This window comes from Meles meles, chromosome 4, assembly GCF_922984935.1.
Source record: "Meles meles chromosome 4, mMelMel3.1 paternal haplotype, whole genome shotgun sequence".
Classification (NCBI taxonomy): domain Eukaryota; kingdom Metazoa; phylum Chordata; class Mammalia; order Carnivora; family Mustelidae; genus Meles; species Meles meles.
The window spans coordinates 55,527,198-55,543,888 of NC_060069.1; the positions used below are offsets into that span (position 1 = coordinate 55,527,198).

At 41.4% G+C, this 16,691-nt stretch overlaps 1 protein-coding gene across 1 annotated transcript in view; it reads right to left on the minus strand.

Moving 5' to 3' along the window:
• The window catches only part of YEATS2 (YEATS domain containing 2), a 116,993-nt gene extending 101,355 nt beyond the window's left edge, over nt 1–15,638 (minus strand). The window contains exon 1 of the mRNA XM_046003657.1: nt 15,477–15,638. The gene's annotated coding sequence lies outside the window, so the exon portion shown is untranslated. The remainder of the gene's footprint in view (nt 1–15,476) is intronic.
• Between the last annotated feature and the right edge of the window lie 1,053 nt (nt 15,639–16,691).

A 16,691-nucleotide genomic window follows, 5' to 3' on the forward strand; every position in this document is an offset into this window, starting at 1 on the left:
ATTCTCTCCCTCTGCTCCTCCCCCTGCCATTTTCTCTTTCTCTTAAAAAAAAAAAAAAAAGATTGTGTTCTTATTTAAGTATTACATATTTCCAGGTCAAAAATACCTACTTTCCTATTACAAATGAAATTGCTTAAGACCATGCAGGTTGCTATATAAGGTCAGCCCCAGGATCCATTCAGGCCAGTACTTTGTCTCCAGTCTGCAGAGCAACATGTAGAAGAGTTTAGAATAAAACAGCTATTCTGAATTATTCATGCCACCGCTTCGATCTATTAGTGCAAAAACTGGAGAGAGCTTGGCCTTAGGTAGGTTTTACTCTTCCTTTACCACCCTCTCGCACCCCTCCACTTAATATATCTTCTCTCTGGACAGAGTGAGCTATCTGAAATGTTCAAGGCTTTTGAGATATTGAAGGCAAATTCTTAAGCTGACAGAAGGAAGAACATACACAGGCACCTGCCTGGCTCAGCTGGAGGAGCATGCAACTCTTGATCTCAGGGTCATGGGTTTAAGCCCCATGCTGGATATAGATCGCTTGAATAAATAAATAAATAAACTGCAAAAAAAGTAAAAAGAGAAAGAAGGGAGGTCATATAAGCTTCCAGTAATTTCCTTGGTGGCACTTTCAGACAAAGATCACTGACTGGAATTGTCTGAAATGACAGTTCTGATTCATATGACAATCCTGTTGTTTCAACTCTGAAGCCATATAAGTTTTTTTCCAAGAGAAGCAAAAGAAAACAAAGCTTGTCTACAAATCCAGGTTGAAAGGACAGGAAGAAACTGGACCAGATCAAGATTGCGTCAAATTCTTGGACATAGTCACTGAGAATATATGAATTGAACCAAATCTTGTACACTTCACTAAATAGGGATTTTTCACTGGAGTTTTCAAATGGACAACAAATTCTATGGGGATAAATCTCGTGCTTTTCAAGGTGAAGCTGAGATTCTAAAAAGGATATAAGTACCTTAAAACATGAGACCTTTTTCTTTTCTTTCTTTCAAGAGAGGGAGGGCCAGAAGAAGAGGAAGAGATTATCCCAAGCAGCCTCCACACCCAGCACGTGAGCCAGACCCAGACCTCAATCCCAACCCCCCGAGATCAGAACCTAAGCCAAAATGAAGAGCTGAAAGCCCAACCAACTGAGTCACCCAGGTGCCAAAACATGAAACATTTTTTAGAAAATTGGTTGTTCCTTAAATCAACACTCCCTGGTCTAAAAAACTACCTATTAATAAAAACTGTCTAGAATTAGATATAGTGATAGTTGCACAACTATCATATATTATCACATATATTATTTGCGAATCTACTAAAACAAAAACAAAACCACCAAGTTTTGTACTTTAAAAGAGTGATTTTTACAGTACGTGAATTAGACCTCAATTAGACCTAGCTGGCTTAGGCAGAGCAGCATGTGACTCCTGATCTCAGGGTCATGAATTTGAGCCCCACGCTGGATGCAGAGATTACTTAATATAAATTTTTCCCTTTTTAAATTTAAATTCAATTAATTAAACATATAGAGTATTATTAGTTTCAGAGGTAGAGTTCAGTGATTCATCAGTCTTATGTAACATCCAGTGCTCCTTACATCACGTGCCCTCCTTAATGTACATCACCCAGTTACCCCATCTCCCCAAAACCCCTCCCCTCCAGCAACCCTGTTTGTTTCCTACGATTAAGAATCTCTTATGGTTTGTCCCCTTCTCTGACTTGATCTTGTTTTATTTTTTCCTCCCTTCCCCTGTGCTCCTCTGTTTTATTTCTTAAATTCCATGTGTGAGTGACATCAAATGACAATTGTCTTCCTCTGACTGACTTATTTTGCTTAGCATAATACCTTCCCTTTCAATCCAATACATTTTTTTAAAGTCATTATAAAAAAATAACAATGATGGGGTGTCTGGCTGACTCAGTAGAGTGCACAGCTCTTTTTTTCCCCCCAAAGACTTATTTAGCAAGAGCGAGAGCATGCAGGGGTGGGGGTAGGTACCGGAGAGACCCTTAAGCAGATATCATGCTCAGCACAGAGCCCAACTCAAGGCTCAACCTCACAACCCTGAGATCATGACCTGAAATGAAACCAAGACTCAGAGGAGGGTGTAGGGCGCAACTCTTGATATTGGGGTTATAGGTTCAAGTCCCACAGTGGGTGTAAAATTACTTTAAAAAATTAACTCTTGGGGCGCCTGGGTGGCTCGGTGGTTTGGGCCGCTGCCTTCGGCTCAGGTCATGATCTCAGGGTCCTGGGATCGAGTCCCGCATCGGGCTCTCTGCTTGGCGGGGAGCCTGCTTCCCTCTCACTCTCTCTGCCTGCCTCTCTGCCTACTTGTGATCTCTCTGGCTACTTGTGATCTCTCTCTGTCAAATAAATAAATAAATAAATAATTAACTCTTTAGAAAAAATAATTATCCTTGGACCACCTAGATGGCTCAATCAGTTGAGCATCTGCCTTTGGCTCAGGTCATGATCTCAAGGTCCTGGGATCAAGCCCCACAACAGGCTCTCTGCTCAGCAAGGAGCCTGCTTCTCCAGCCCCAACCTCTCTGCCTGCCTCTTTGACTACTTGTGATCTGTCAAATGAATAAACAAAATCTTTAAAATTTTATTTATTTATTTGACAGAGAGAGAGAGAGAGAGAGTGAGAGAGGGAACACAAGCAGGGGGAGCGGGAGAGGGAGAAGCAGGCTTCCCACCAAGCAGGGAGCCCAGTGCAGGGTTCAGTCCCAGGACCCAGGGATCACGACCTGCGCCAAAGGCAGATGCTTAACAACTGAGCCACCCAGGTGCCCCAGATTGTAATACTTTTAAATTTGATTTTATCATAAAATATTTCAGATATTCAAAAAATATAAAATGATCAGTGAGGGGAGTACTTAAAGACATTTAAAAGTATAAACAATTTCCTATTTCTTAGACTAAGTGGTAGCTAAACAGGTTTTTTCTGTTTTATTATTATTATTCTTTTACTTTGTAGGGAGTCTAGGTGGCTCAGATCATGATCCCAGGATCCTAGGATCCTGTGATAGAGGCCCATGTCAGGCAGGTGGGGGGAGAAGGGTGGGATGTGGTGGGGGGGGGGTCTGCTTCTTCCTCTCCCTTCTGCCCCTCCCCCTCAACTGTGCTCTCTCCTCCATGCTCTCCCTCTCTCTCAAATAAATAAAACCTTAAAAAAAAAGACTTGCTTATATATGCTATTTAGTATATATGATGTCTTAAAAATAAAACTTAAATAAAGAGGGGCACCCAGTGGCTCAGTTGGTTAAGTGTCTGCCTTCAGCTCAGGTCATGACCTCCACGTCCTAGGATCCAGCCCCGCATCAGGCTAACTGCTCAGCAAGGAGTCTGCTTCACACACTCTCTCTCTCTCTCTGCCTCTCCTTAATGATTGTTTGTTCTTCCTCTCAAATAATAAAATCTTAAAAAAAAAAAAACAACTTAAAGAAATGATGTACATTCATACTATGGAATAAATCAGTTCCATTACAATATGACATACACATTCCTAAAAATCACCATAAAACTCTATAATAAAAATCACAAAGCAAGGGGAAAATGAAGATAAGGACACAACATTCAAAAATACCATGAGCGACATAAAAAAGGGAATCTAATAAAACCAGTACATCGGTTTACACATCAAATGGTTACAAAATACATAAACACTACAATAAATATGGTATTTCATCCTGAAAAAGGCCTCAAGTTTGCTTGTGGAAGTGGGCACTGAAAGGTTAGGGCTTGTGCACTACTGTGAAGTGGTAGAACGAGGTAATCTGAAAACAGAAAGTTGCAGCACCAGATGTGGCTCACAACTGAAGTAAGGTGAGGTCACAAGAAGATATCTGTGAGGTGTGTGCCTGCATACAGCTGTGGAATCCCTTCAGTACAGTTTTCTGAACTCATCTAGCATATCTTGCAGAAAAAAAATCACACAAGCAAATGTGAAATTCACATTATACTCAAATAGTTCCCAGATGTCTTAATTGCATTGGAGCAAATTCATGTTTTCTTAAAGCAACATTGACTACAGGACTGAAACGCAGCCCTGAGAAAGAATGTGCCTATACGGAAGAAACTCCAAAATAGACTGAAATGAAAAAAAGCAAGGTTCAGAATAATATGTATACTTTGATCCCTTCTGTGTAAACTAGGGAAGAAAAAAGATTTTTAAAAAATGCTGATACATGTCTATGTAAGTTTTCACAGCAGAAAATACTAAAAAATGATTAACAATAGTTGCCCCTGCCCAGGGTAGTGATTTTGCTTATGTTATTCCTGACTACAACATCTGAACTTTCCAAACCTGTTCATGCATTACTTTAGGGAGGAAAATGCCAAAAGGACTAATCTGGGAGATGGATTACAGTTTTACCCTGCTATGGAAGTGCAGCATTCCTATGAAACCTTTCCTAAACTGAAATGTGTATCCCCGCTTTATGAAAGTTCGCATTATACTACCTCACTTTTTCAAAAACCTACATCAGTACCGATTTTCCTCAACTGGAAGAAATCAGAAGAGGATTTCTGCTTTTGTGAAGAAAGCTATGACCATCTTTCTTTGTAAAACCAAAGCAGCATAACGTGAACTTTCAGAAAGCAGGGGATTCCTATATAGAGTTCTTTATGTCTGTTTTCTTCTTCACTAAATGTTCAAAAGAACACAGCCAGAGGGCGTGGACCAAGTGGAACATTCACACGATGCTGTTGGAAATGTGAAGTGCTACAACCACTTTGGGTACCACTTTGGAAAACAGTTTGGCAGTTTCTTGTAAAGGATACTCTATCACATGGCCCAGTCCTTCCACTCCTAGATACTTACCCAAGAGAAATAGAAGCCTATGTCCATACAAAAACTTGCAAGAACATGTTCACAGCTTTATTTTCAGGAGTCAAAAACTGGAAACAATCCAAATGTCCACTAACAGGTGAATGGATAAACAAATTGTGATATATCTGTACAACAGAGTATTATTCACCAATAAAAAGGAATGAACTGATACATGGAGCAACATGAGTTAATCTCAAAACGATGCTGAGTCAAAGAAGCCAGTTTAAGAAAAAGTACATACTAGAATCATTCCACTTATATAAAAAGCAAACTCATCTACAGTGACAGAAAGCTCATCACTGGTTGCCAGGGGAAGGGACAATGACAGGAAGAGGGGAAAGGGATCATTAAAGGGCATAAGAAAAATTTATGGGATGATACATATGTTTACTATCTTGATTGTGGTGATGGTTTCATAGGTGTATAAATCTGCTGAAACTTCCCAAATTGCACACTCTGTGCAGTTTGTGGATGCCAACTGTCCCTCAATGACATACGTAAAAACACACAGGGCGCCTGGGTGGCTCAGTCGTTAAGCATCTGCTCAGCTCAGGTCATGATCCCAGAGTCCTGAAATCAAGTCCCACCTCTGGCTCCCTGCTCAGCAGACAACCTGTTTCTCCCCCTCTCTCTGCCTGCTGCTTCCCCTGCTTCTGCTCTTTCTTTCTCTCAAACAAATAAAATCTTTTAAAAAAAAATTATAAAAACACACACAACTGGGGTGCCTGAGTGGCTCAACAGCTGAGCACCCAACTCTTGGTTTCAGCTCTGGGAGTGGTAGTGAGATCAAGGTCGTGTGATGCCCAGCACTGGCCCAGCACTGGCTCTGCGCTCACCATGGAGTTTGCTGGAGATTCTCTCGCTCCTTCTCTCTCTTTTCCCTCTCCCTCCCCTTATGCTATTCTCCTCCTTTTCCCAGCACACTGGGGCTCTCTAATAAATAACTAAAATCTTTAAAAACAACACACATACACACAGACACACACAAGTACTCAATATTCTGCCAAAAAAATTATGAAGACTACACAATGGGAAACCTCATACATTGTTCATGAAAGTGTAAAAATGGTGCAGTTGCTGTGGAAAAGTCTGGCAGCTCCTTAAAATGTAAAGCAGAATTGGGGTGCCTGCCTGGCTCAGCAGGAAGAGCTTGTGACTCTTGTTATCAGGGTTGTGAATTTGAGCAACCATGTTGGGGGCAGAGATTACTAAAAAAACCCCAAAAAACCAAACTTAAAAAAAAAAGTTAAACAGATTTACTCTATGACCTAGCGATTCCATTCCTAGGTATATATTCAAGAGAACCGAAAAGACATGTATGCATAAAAACTTACATGTAAATGTTCATAACAGCATTATTCACAACACTGAAAAAGTATGAACACCCCAAATATCTACCAACTGATGACAAGACAAAATGTAGTATGTTCATACAGAATATATATTTTTAAGATTTTAGTTATTCATTTGAGAGAGAGCATAAGCAGGGGGAGAGGCAAGAGGGAGAGGGAGAAGCAGCCAGGAGCCTAAAATGGGGGTCAATCCCAGGACCAGAGATCATGACCTGAGCTGAAGGCAGATGCCCAACTATCTGAGCCACCCAGGTGACCCCATACAGAATATTATTAAGCAATAAAAATAATTAGGTACTGTGGGGTGCCTGGATGGCTCAGTGGGTTAAAGCCTCTGCCTTCGGCTCGGGTCATGATTCCAGGGTCCTGGGATCAAGCCCCGCATCGGGCTCTCTGCTCAGCAGGGACCCTGCTTCCTCCTCTCTCGCTGCCTGCCTCTCTGCCTACTTGTGATCTCTGTCTGTCAAATAAATAAATAAAATCTTAAAAAAATAATAATTAGGTACTGATACATGCTACACCAGATGGACTGAATATAGCATGCTAAGTGAAAAAAGCCAGATACTAAAGGCCACATGTTACATGATCCTGTTTACATCAGATGTATAGAAACAGGCAAAACCATAAACACAAACAGTCGGTGCCAGGGGAGAAGGGGGAACCAGAACTGACCGCTGATAGGTATGGGGATTTCTTTCTCAGATGATGGAAATGTTTTGGAATTAGATGGTAGAAATGGTTGCATAATCTTGTAAATACACTAAAAAACACTGAATTGTACGTTTTAAAATGATGAATTTATATTACACGAATTATATCTCAATTATAAAAAGTATACACACTCTCCGAGTGCCTAGGTGGCAGAGGTGGTTGAGTGTCCAACTCTTGGTTTCAGGTGGGATGGTGATAGCAGGGTCATGAGATGAGGCCCCACCACAGGTCCACGCTTAACACAGAGTCTTGCTTGAGACTCTCTCTGTCCCTCTTCTTCTGCCTTGATCCTGAACTTGTGATCACATGCTCTCTCTTTAAAATAAATAATTTTTTTAAAAGATTTTATTTATTTGAGAGAAAGCACGAGCACAAGCAGGGTGAGGAGGAGCAGGGGTAGAAGCAGCTCTCCGCTAAGCAGGGAGCCCAACATGGGGCTAAATCCTGGGACTCCGGGGTCATGACTTGAGCTAAAGGCAGACACTTAAGCAACTGAGCCACCCAGGTGACCCAATAAATCTTTAAAAAAAAAAAAAAAAGCATAAAGCATACATACTCTAGGGGCACCTGGGTGATACAGTCAGTTGGGCGTCTGACTCTAGGTTTCTGCTGGGATCGTGATCTCCAGGTCTTGGGATGGAGCCTTCCATCAGGCTCCACACTCAGCACAGAGTCAGCTTGGGTTTCTCTCTCCCCCTCCATCTCCCCACTGCTCACACATGCACCCATGCTCTTGTACTCTAATAAATACATAAATCTTTTTTTAAAAAGGTATACATGCTCTCAAACTAATTTTTTAAAGATTTTATTTTATTTTAGGGAGAGAGAGAGAGACAGCACAAGTGGTAGGGGTAGAGGGAGAGGGATCTCAGTCTCCATGCTGAGCATGGAGCCTCATGCATGGCTGGATCCCAGGACCCTGAGATCATGACCTGAGCCAAAACCAAGAATCAGATGCTTAACCCACTGCACCACCCAAATTAATTTTTAAGAAACTAATTTTTAAGAACCAAAATAGATAACAATCACCAATGTATCCATTAACTAAACGAAAAAACATATAAATCAAGCTGAAGCCCCCTTTGGCATTCTCCTTACCCTCAGCCTTCACTACCAACACATAACAGGTCTCCCCACACACACCATTCTTATAGCTCATTCTTTAGGTAAACAGGATAAACAATCCTTGGCTGGACAACTAGTTCTACCTCTCTTTGCCTGCAGTCATCAAAGCTCACGTGCCTGAACACAATTATTTTCAATGGATTCATATTCCACCTCTATCTTCTCTCTTGCTTACTGAAATGCTATTCATCTTTTTTTTTCCCCAAAGATTTTATTTATTTTATTTAACAGACAGAGCAGAGAGGTAGGCAGAGAGGCAGGCAGAGAGGGAGAGGAGGAAGCAGGCTCCCCGCTGAGCAGAGAGCCCGGTGTGGGGCTCGATTCCAGGACCCTAGGATCATGACCTGAGCGAAGGCAGTGGCTTTAACCCACTGAGCCACCCAGGAGCCCCAATGCTATTCATCTTTTAAGAATCAAATCAAATTCCAACTCATCCATGAAGTACACTGCAGTCTTTAAAAACTTTTTTTCTAACTTACAAAACAGATGTTATAGAAATAATTTGCTTCCTAAGTCTTGTTTTCTATGAGGGAGAAAGCACTGACCCTTACCCTCTATTCAGCAGCAATATAGAAACAGGATAAAAGAGGGAGCAGGATTAAAGGCAGGAAGATGGGAGTGAATTCAAGGATTGGCAATAAAAATTCACACAAAAATGTCTGGTTAAATGAGAACCCTCTTTCTGAGACTCTATCCTAAGAAACTGCTCTTAATTTACTGTCATGTGTGGACTACACTCACAGATCTATAATTTAAATGTCAGTTCTCCTCTTCCTGTATACTTTCTAATACAAGACTGGAAGCAGTCTACAGCAAATTATAGTGTATCCAATGAATGAAATGAATTTATTTTAATATGGAGGGATATATTCTTTATGTGGAAAACCCTAAAAATTCCACAAAAAAAAATTTTAGAATGAATGAAGTCAGCCAAGTAGCAGGATACTTAGTTAACAAAATTCTGCTGCATTTCTAAACACAGTGAAAAATCTGAAAAGGAAATTATAAAACTAAGTCCATTTATAATAGCATCAAAATGAATAAAACATAGCTAACCTCTGAACAATGCAGGGATTGGGGGCACCAATGCCCATTCAGTCAAAAATCTATGTATAACTTGTGACTCCCCCAAAATTTAACTACTAATAGCCTACTATTGACCAGAAGCTTTATCAACAACATAAACAATTAACAAATATTTTGTATGCTATATGTATTATATACGTATTCTTACAATAAAATAAGCTAGAAAAATATTAAGAAAACCGTGAAGAGAAAAACACATTTATAGCACTGTATCAAAAAAACTCCACATATAAATGGATACACACAATTCAAATCCATGTGGTTCAAGGGTCAATTGTACTTAGGAATTAACTTAGCCTAGGAGGTAAAGACTTACATAGTGAAAACTACAAAACATTGCTGAAAGCAATTAAAACCAACATAACTAAATGGAAACACATCTTATGTTTACAGACTGGAAAATATCGTTTAAAAGTCAGTACCAGGAGCGCCTGGGTGGCTCAGTGAGTTAAGCCTCTACCTTCCGCTCAGGTCATGATCTCAGGGTCCTGGAATGGGCTGCATCCTGCTCTCTGCTCAGCAGGGAGCCTGCTTCCCCCTCTCTCTCTCTGCCTGCCTCTCTGCCTACTTGTGATCTCTCTCTGTCAAATAAATAAATAAAATCTTAAAAAAAAAAAGTTTAAAAAATAAAAAAATAAAAATAAATAAATAAATAGAAGTCAGTACTACTCAAAGCCATCCTTAAATCTGATACAATCCCTATCACGATCCCAATGACATTTTTTGATAGAAATAGAAAAACCCATTCCAAAATTCATATGGAGTATCAAGGGACCCTGACAAAAACAATCTTGAAAAAGTACAAAACTGGATTTTGTACTTTTTCTAGGACTCACAACATACTAGAAGGTATAGTAATCAAAAGAGTGTGGTACTGCCATAAGGAGAAATATACAGACCAATGGAACAGAACAGAGAGCCCAGAAATAAGGCTTTGCACCTATGGTCAAATGATTTTTTATAAGGGTGCCAAGGCCATTCAATTGAGAAAGGACAGTCTTTTCAACAAATGGTGCTAGAAAAATTGAATATCTATATGCAAAAGAATGAAGTCAGATGCTTACCTAACAACATATTCAAAAATTAACTCAAAACGATCAAAGAATTAAATGTAAACTTAACATAATAAAACTCTTCAAAGCTTCACAACTTTGGATTTGCAAAGATTTCTTAGATATGCCCCCAAAGTCACATGTCATAAAAAAATAAACTGGATTTCATGAAATTTTTCAATTTTGTGCATCAAAGGCACTATCAACAGAGTAAAAAGGCAAGTCGAAGGAGAAAATGTTTACAGATCATATATCCAATAAGGGATTTCTATCCAGAATATATAGAGAGAACTCCTGAAACAGAAAGCAATAAAAAAATGTGACTCAAGGGCGCCTGGGTGGCTCAGTGGGTTAAGCCGCTGCCTTCAGCTCAGGTCATGATCTCAGGGTCCTGGGATTGAGTCCCACATCGGGCTCTCTGCTCAGCAGAGAGCCTGCTTCTCTTCCTCTCTCTCTGCCTGCCTTTCTTGTGATTTCTCTCTGTCAAATAAATAAATAAAATCTTTAAAAAAAAAAAAAATGTGGGGCGCCTGGGTGGCTCAGTGGGTTAAGCCGCTGCCTTCGGCTCAGGTCGTGATCTCAGGGTCCTGGGATCGAGTCCCGCATCGGGCTCTCTGCTCAGCAGGGAGCCTGCTTCCCTCTCTCTCTCTCTCTCTCTCTGCCTGCCTCTCTGCCTAGTTGTGATTTCTCTCTGTCAAATAAATAAATAAAATCTTTAAAAAAAAAAAAAAAATGTGACTCAAAGTAGGCAAAAGATTTGGAATAAACATTTCTCCAATGATACAGAAATGACCAAATAAGCACTTGAAACTTGAAAAGATGTTCAACATCACTAATATTATGGAAGTACAAATCAAAACCACAGTGAGATTATCAACTCAACCCATTAGGATGACTATCAAAATAAAGAAAGAAAGAAAGAAAGAATCAGAAAACAAGTATTGGCGAGGATGTGAAGAAACTGGAACCCTTGTACAATGTTGGGAATATATGTGCAAGCCATTAAGGAAGACAGCGTGGCAGTTCCTCAAAAAACTAAAAACAGGGGCGCCTGGGTGGCTCAGTGGGTTAAGCTGCTGCCTTCGGCTCAGGTCATGATCTCAGGGTCCTGGGATCGAGTCCCGCATCGGGCTCTCTGCTCATCAGGGAGCCTGCTTCCCCCTCTCTCTCCCTGCCTCTCTGCCTGCTTGTGATCTCTTGTCTGTCAAATAAATAAATAAAATATTTAAAAAAAAAAACAAAACTAAAAACAGAATTACTGTATGATCTAAGAATTCTACTTCTGGGTACATACATACTGAAAGAACTAAAAGCAGAGACTTGAAGAGGTATCTGTACACCCATGTTCTTTTTTTTTTTTTTTAAGATTTTATTTATTTATTTGACAGAGAGAGAGATCACAAGTAGGCAGAGAGGCAGGCAGAGAGAGAGGGGGAAATAGGCTCCCTGCTCAGCAGGGCTGAGCATGCAGGGCTCAATCCCAGGACCCTGAGATCATGACCTGAGCCGAAGGCAGAGGTTTAACCTACTGAGCCACCTAGGCGCCCCTGTACACCCATGTTCTTGGCAGCATTATTCACAATAGCTAGAAAATGGAAACAACCCAAGTGTTCATCAACAGATGAATGGGTAAACAAATGTGATACATACATATACACGGGAATATTATTCAGACTTAGAAATGAAAGTTCTTTACTCAAAGAATATAGAAACACTAATTCAAAGGGATACATGTGCCCCTATGTTTACAGCAGCAATATTTATAACTGCCAAGATACAGAAGCAGCCCAAGTGTCCACTGATTAATGAATGGATAAAGATGTGGAATATATACACAATGGAATATTATTCAGCCATTTAAAAGAAAGAAATCTTGCCATTTGCAACCACATGGATGAAGCCAGAGAGTATAATGCTATAAGTGAAATAAGTCAGTCAGAGAAAGACAAATACCATATGATTTCACTCATACGTAGAATTTAAGAAACAAATGAGCAAAGAGGAAAAGAGACAAACCAAGAAACAGACTCTTAATTACAGAGAACAAACTGATACCTACCAGAGGGGAGGAGTGGGGGATGGGTGAAACAGGTGAGTGCACTTGTGATGTGCACAGGGTAATAATATACAGAAGTGTTGAATCACTATATCATTCCCCTGAAACTAAAAAAACACTGTATGTTAACTAACTGGGATTAAAATAAAAACCTAAAAAAATTTTTTTTAAAAAGAAAATTCTGACACATGCTACAAACATGGGTGAACCTTGAAAATATACTAAGTGAAGTAAGCCTGTTAGAAAAACACAAATACTGTATGATTCTCTTTATATGAGATACTTAATATAGTCAAAATCAGTCAAGAGACAGAATGGTGGCTGCCAAGGACTAGGAGAAAGGGGGAAAAGAAGTTACTGTTTAATGGGTACAGATTTTCAGTTTTATAAGATGAAAAGAGTGATGTAGATGGATGGTGCTATGGTTGCACACTGTTACAAATGTATCTAAGACCACTGAACTGCACACTTAAAAATGGTTAAGGTGGTAAATTTTATGTGTATCCTACTATAATTGGGGGGGGAAAAGCATATGTAGGAGCTAAATGTTAAATATGGCTTTTCCGTTATTAACCATGCATATGTAATAACCTAATTTATTCCCAGAACAGAAAAATACTTAAGGGGAGAAATTCTACAAGCTCTATGTCAAACTACATGTTTTTAATATCTAAAAGAACTCTTGACAATCAATTCCCAGAAGTGATAAACACAAAAAGATATACACAGGAGAGAAAGAGAAATTTACCAATGGCCAATATATGTGGAAAAAGTGTTCAAACACACGAGTAATCAAGGAATGAAAAATTAAACAAGACACCATTTTCTATCCTACCAAATTTAGTTTTAGAGCAAATGGAAATAAGGCATCTCAAAAAAAGGTCTAGGTTTTTCTAATCTGCACTCATTATCTTCACTTCCTCAAGCCCCAATCAATTATTCCAATCTGGTTTCCATCTCCCACTTCTAGAACTCTGGATACTACCAAAAACCGGGGTGCCTGGCTGGCTCAGGTGATGGTGGGTGTGACTCTTGATCCCTGGGTTGTGAGTTCAAGTCCCACGCTGGGAGTAGAGATTACTTAAAAATTTTTAAATCTTCAATAATAATAATAATAGTAATACAGTGACAAAACTAACAACCTCCAAATCCAACTGAGTATCTCACCAAACTTCTCAGAAGCATGGATGGGCCAATTCTCTATCCTCTGTGACACCAGTCTTCTGGTTTTTTTCCCCTACCTCAACTGGCTGTTTCTCCTGTCCTATGTTCAATCTTCTTCCAGTACTGATCTCAAAAGAACCAATTTTCACTTCTCTATCTATACTTTTCCCCTTGATGATCTCATACAGTCCCATAACTTTCAATATGTAATGAACTCCAAATTTTTATCTAACAGGTCTTGGTTATCTCTTCCATGAGTTTCAAACCTGTACATCCAACTGCCTCCTCAATATACCAATTTCATAACTGATAGGCATCTCACATTTAATATACCCAAAAAGAACTAATTTTTCCCACCTCAAATTCCTCTTCCATTCTTCTTCCTCTCAGTAAATGTCAAAATCTACTCACAGTAGCTCAAAACAAATACCAAAATGCAAAGAATTTGCATCTCAGGGCATCTGGCCAGATCAGTCAATAAAACATGCAACTTCTGATCGCAGGGTCGTGAGTTCAAGCCCCATGTTGGGCACAGAGCTTAATTTTTAAAAATATATTAAGGGGTGCCTGAGTGGCTGAGTTGGTTAAACATCCAACTCTTGATTTCAGCTCAGGTCATGATCTCAGGGCCATGAGATGGAGCCCCACTTCGGCTCTTCGCTCAGCAGGAGTCTGCTGGAGATTTTCTCTCTCTCTCTCTCTCCCTCCGCACCTCCCTCTGCTCACTCAGGCTCTTTCTCTAAAATAAATAAATCATTAAAAAATATATATATATTATATATACATAATATATATATATATTTTTTAAGGCAAAGAATCCTCCCATCCCCTCACTAACCCACTCCCAAGTCTTGTTCATTGTACCTCCAAAGTATTTTTAAATCTTTGTACTCCATCTCTGCTGCCATGGACCTAGCCACAGTACTGCAAAGAGCATCCTAACTGATCTCCCAGCTCCCACTCTTGCCCTCTTCCTCGACACAGCAGTCAGATTATGCTACCTGCCTTCTTAAAACCTCAAAGGATTCCTGTGAAAACTAAATTCCTAATCAGGGCATTAGCTGCTCCTATCTTTGAAAGAACATACACACCAAAAACACACAAATTCTCCAGGCAGTAAAACTATGAAAACTATGAATACTCCTCCTTATTTTGCTTGTCTATATTTTTTAATTTTTCTATGATGAATACATGCTACTTGCTTATTAAGAAGAAGGGATATTGCTGAATACTGTATATTACATCGCATTTTTACACCCTAAGGAGAAAAGAGAATGAAAATTGTAGGTAAACTCTGTAACTATTATAAGCGTTGATGAAAATACTAGCAAACACATATAAACAGTCTAAAAATGAGGTGTCAAGGGCTGTGAGATTATGTTATTTTCCTCTTCTACTTTCTATTTTTTTAACCTAATTACACTCATGATAGATAAAAAGGTTATGATATAAACCTCATTCACTGTCTTCTGCAATCTGGCCACAACCCACCAAACCAGCCTTTCTTCCAAGTATTCACTTTCCCAAGCTTTCTATTCTAACCCTGCACCGTGTCACACCTCTGGGGCTTTAACTCTGGCATATCCCTGAATATCCTCCAACCTTTCTAAATCCCACTCATCCTTCGCGAGGGAGGAGGACAGTAAGGATGGCGACAGGTTGGAGGAAGATTCCACGGTTCTAGTCGGTAAACCCACAACTTGCCAGTGTTGGAGCCAAATCTCATCTCCAATCCCATCCCAGGCCACCAAGCTTCACATCCTGACAGCTCCAGCCACTGGGGTTCAAGGGACCCCCCATCCCCTCAGGGAGTGCTGCGCCCCTTAGAAGGACCCTCCAACACACCCAGATTCCAGGCTCCCGCTTCGGAGACTCCCGCGACAGACACACTCACCCCGGAACCAGCCTCCCCCTCCCGGTCCTCTGCTCTCTGCATTCACCGGCTCCCTCCCTCCGCTCCGCCGGGGCCGCGCGGCCGGCAGGGTGGGGGAGGGGAGCGCACGTGCCCGCGCCGCCCCCGCCCAGACAATGCCCCGGAGAGCGGAGCGCGCGCCCGGCCCGTCCGATCCCGCTCCCGCCAACACTCACCCCTTCTTCGGTCTCCAGCCGAAGCGCAGGGCCCGCTGGGCGCGGCGAGAGATCACGAGGGAGGTGCGGGAGCGGGCAAAGCCCCGCGGAGCCGCCCCGCCACGAGGCCCCAGCGACCCCGGAGCCCGCGGAAGCACACGACTCGGCAGAGCCCGCCCGTCCCTTTCGGCCCTGCACGTCAGCAGCAGGGGCGGGGCGGGACGCGCGCGGAGGCGGCGGTGGCGCGCGCGGCCCCAGGGGCGGGACTTGCAGGGATGTGGGCGGGGCCAGGGCTCCAGCCGGTGCTGGGGCGCGCGCCAGGCTGGAACTGGGGTTGGCGGTGGCCCAGACTCTGATCCCGGCTGTGCTGCCGCACTGCTTGGGGAGTATGGATGTTCGTTCTGGCAAAGGCACCGTTCTTTATCATTTCCTCAGTAGAAATGGCGAGTTCCAGCCTCAAGTTTGACAGAATATTCATTCTGCCGGCGTATATGAAGCTTCTACAGTAATAACAACAGTAGTTACGATTTGTGTGTTTATCATCTTGAGCCAAGCTTTGTGTTAGGTGCTAGGGATATGTATAACAATAGTTATTACTAGCCTATTATACAGATGCAGAAATTGAGGCTCTGAAAGGTTGGGACTTAACTAGTTTATACAACTAGTGAATGACAATCCATCATATCCAATTTACCTCCTAAATATATATATTTTTTTAAGATTTTTCTTTATTTTTGAGAGAGAGAGAGATTGAGAATGAGCCAGGGAGGGACAGAGAGAGAAGCAGACTCCTGCTGAGCAGGGAGCCTGCCTGGGGACTCCAGCTGAAGACCCTGGGATCATGACCTGAGCGGAAGGCAGATGTTTAACCAACTGAGCCACCCAGGCGCCCTGCTCCTAAGTATCTTTTGAGCCCACCTTTTCCTTTCTTTCTTCCTACAATACAGCTACTGCTGTAGCTCTCCAGTGATCTGTTTCTGTCACCCTTCACTCTGTTCAACTCACTATGTAAAGATTTAGCAGAATGCCTGGATGGCTCAGCCAGCTGAGTATCTGCCTTTGGCTCAGCTGGTGATCCCAGAGTCTTATAATCAAGCCACACATGGAGCCCCACGTAGGACTCAGAGGGGAGTCTGAGCTTCCCTCTCTGCATGCTGCTTCTCCTGCTTGTGCATCCCATGCTCTCTCTCTCTCTGACAAATAAATAAAATCTTAAAAAAAAAAAAAAAGATTAAC